Raw genomic sequence first — 3,729 nt, 5'->3', positions numbered from 1 at the left:
TGTTTGTCTAGTGTTTGTGTTTTCTTATTTATTATAGACAAACAACGTTGTTGGAGGATGGATGGAATCGAGCCTTAACGATCATATTCAAAGGAGGTTAGCGGAATGTCGGTGAAGCCTTGCAATTCAAGTTAAAGATCAAGTTCAAGCTTCATCCGCAAGTGTACCAAGTCAAGCTAAATTGAAGATCAAGATTGCTTGGGTATGCAGTTTTAGATTTTGTATTATGTGTGTTATATACTCTAAGCTCAATATCTATACACACACATTTCTTGGTTTCTTCGTATATATATATAGTTATATATATATACATAAGTTTTGGTTTCTATGCATATATATAGTTATATATATACATACATAGTTTTTGAGTTTTCATTTTTATAAATATGAAATCATATATTTCATATTTACTATTGTGTTTTTGAAAACATCGCATAGAATATGCAATTTTGTGAAAATATTGTATTTTTAGTTTGTAGACTTCAATATCAGTTTATACATGTTTTACTATGTCTATAAAAACATTTCACAAAGTTTTAAAAGTTGGTTTATGTCAAAACATTAAAATTCAAGTATCTCATATTTTTATGTTTTGGACTATTTTGTAAAATGATGATATTTTTCATTTGGAATGTCCTTTCTAATAACCAGTCACTGTAGCATGTTTATTATCATGTCTATAATCATTCCCCAAAGTTTTATATTTTTTGGAATTTATTTGATATTTTTAAACAGTGTTTTAAATCAGCTCTAAAACATGTTTTCTGCTGTGTCAGTTTTCGGTCGACCGCACCGGTCGACCGATCATTTGTTCTTTCATCACCATGCGGACCGGTCCGGTCGACCGAAAGCTCCATCGGTCGACCGCACCGGTCGACCGACGATGGTCCAGAACAGTTCTTAGCATTTTTGCTCTCCGTCGGTCGACCGATATTTCCGCCGGTCGACCGCCAATATATCCGTTAGCTTCCAACGGCTATTTTTTTGAGCTGTTTACTGGGGCTGTTTTTATCTTTTGTTAGGGGTTTTGACTGAGATTTAGAGTGGGTATAAATTCCCTATTGTTGCTCTCTTTCAACTTAACCAAGAGAATTATTTAAACAAGTTTAAGGGTGTTTTGTTTTTGTTTAAAAGAGTGTTTAAGAGTTTGGTTTGTGAAGACAATTTCACAAGAGCAAGTGGAAATCATCATTTGGTGTTTGAGCAATCACTCTTCTCCCTCTCTCTTGTCATCTATAGAGAAGTTTCCTTAAACTCAATTCTAGCATTTTATAAGTTTGTTCTTAATTTCATAAGCTAGATTTCATATTGAGTTTATATTATTTTATCTCTTTGTTCACACACAACCTATTGAGCTTATTGTATTTACATTCATAGTATAATTTGGGGTTGTGGGTATGTGACTAAGAGTTGTGCTTAATTGAGTTCTCACCTTGTTTAGAGAACAATCATTTGATTTATATTGTGCTAACTATGAGATTCACTTGTAATACACTTGTACATCGAGAGAAGTGTGTGGTGAGAGACGGGGTCGAATCCAAGAGGAGTGGCGTCGGTTGACATGCCTAGGGAGAGATTGTAACCGAGCACTTGAGGAGGAGGAAACGGGCTAGGACCAATACTTAGTGTGTGAGGTGTGATTGCATAGTAATTGTATTGTAAGGTGTAAACATTGTTCGGGTGAACGTAGAAAACCCGGTTGTGATAGTGGATTTCTTCCCGGGAGTGGGGAGCAGAGACGTAGGACGGAAGGTCCGAACTCCGTGATCATATCTTGTGTTTGAGTGTGCTTTGGCGTTATTTATACTTGTGTTTATATTTCTTGTCGCCATTGACATTAGCTCATTATTTATATGATCCACTATCTAGTTCATATTGTTTACCCTTGTCTTAGTTTCATATCCTTGCATATATCATATTGTATATCTCTTTAGTAGGATATATATTATCTTGTGTTAGTTTATATATCCTTGCATATATATTTTTATCATATATGATATATCTCTTTGTTGTTCATATTGCTTATCCTAGCTTATATATAGTTGTTATATTTCATACTTGCTAGGATAACTTGTTAATTAATTTTAATTAGCATTTAAATCGGATTAGATTAGCATAAGACCCTAATCACCCCCCCCCTCTAGGGTCTGACATCTACCTTGTGAGCCTTGATTACTTAGAGTCAATGTTGACTCTAGTACTTATTTCAAAACTATGGAACTAGCCTTCTTTTTGCATTCGTTGTTCATGAACTTGGAGATATCCCAAGAGCTCCTCTATTAAAATCTCCTCCAAATTTTTTGACTCCTTAGTTGCCGCTGCCACGTGCTTGATATTTGGTGTGAGGGATCAGAGCAACTTCTCCATCACTCGGATGTCCTCCATCTTCTCTTCATTTCTCCTCATTTTATTCACAATTAGAAGTAATCGTGAATAATAATCGGAGATTTTTTCTTCATCTTTCATTTGAGCGGCTTCAAGATCACCCCTCAAAGTTTGGACGCGAATTCGCTTCACCCGCTCGACACCTTTGTAGATGGTAGCAAGGATATCCCATGCTTCCTTACTTGTTGTTGCTTCGGCAATTCTCTCAAATGTAGACTCGTCCAACCCTTGATAGAGTAGAAAATGAGCCTTGCTATCCTTCTTTCTTTGCTCTCTGAGAGCCTTCTTCTCTTTGGCAGTGTAGTGGATTCTACTTCTGGTGTAGGTTCTGTGAACCCATCAATGATCATCTCCCACAACTCTTGAGAACCAAATAAGGCTCTCATTTGGATTGACCAACTCTCATAGTTATTTTTTGATAATTTGGGCACTTGAGGATTGACAAGGTTATTTGTGGTAGCTATGAGAAGAAGAGAGAATGGGAAAATTAGATCAAGTGGCTCTGTTACCACTGTTAAATATTAAGTTTACGAACTTAGAACTCTCACAAATGAAGACAAAGAACTTACTTTTATTTCTTCAATTTTTTTCTTGATGAAAATAAGGATTACAATAATCCTTTATATAGACTTCAAAAACAAAACATATAGGCATACCGATAGTCACAAATTAAAGTCTTATTTTAATGTCATAAAGATAAAATATCATAAAAGAGTGAGTAACTCTTATTCTTCCATAACCTATGTCTCTTTACCTTCTAAACTTATGACCCTTGCACTTCTAAAACTCATTCTATTAACCTCATTTATTCTAACATTTTAATTTGATATTCTAACAGAACCGTCTATAATGCTTACATCCTAGAAGACAAATCCGTCTAGGATGGTATTACAAACTGTTATTTTTTTAAAAATAATGGGTCCCACCATCCTAGACGGCTAGGATGTTGAATAAAATTTTGGGCGGGCGTTAGAAACTCACCCGCTTTTTTTTCACCCAAAAGCCTTACCGTTTTACCATACTCTTTTTACCCTCGCTGCCCCCTCTTTGTCAGTCGTTCTTATTGTGCTCTCTGATCGTCGTCGAAGTTCGCCATGGTTGGTCGAAGCTCATCGTCGAAGAATGTTGCTTGCCTCTTCGAAGTTGCACATCGAAAAACGATGCCGCTCCTTCTCATCACCGCCTCTGGTGGTAGAAGATCGTCACTGCCTCGTCTCCTCGTCGAAGTTTGCTGGTTAAGGATCGTCGAAGTTTGCACGTCGAGGATCATCGAAGTTTGCACATCGAGGATCGTCGAAGTTTACATCAGATCTCATGTCAGTTTTAAAAGAAGGTAATTTTCAA

The sequence above is a fragment of the Asparagus officinalis genome, chromosome 5 (genome assembly GCF_001876935.1).
Source record: "Asparagus officinalis chromosome 5, Aspof.V1, whole genome shotgun sequence".
In the NCBI taxonomy this organism is placed as follows: domain Eukaryota; kingdom Viridiplantae; phylum Streptophyta; class Magnoliopsida; order Asparagales; family Asparagaceae; genus Asparagus; species Asparagus officinalis.
Note: the sequence above shows the minus strand (reverse complement) of the source record.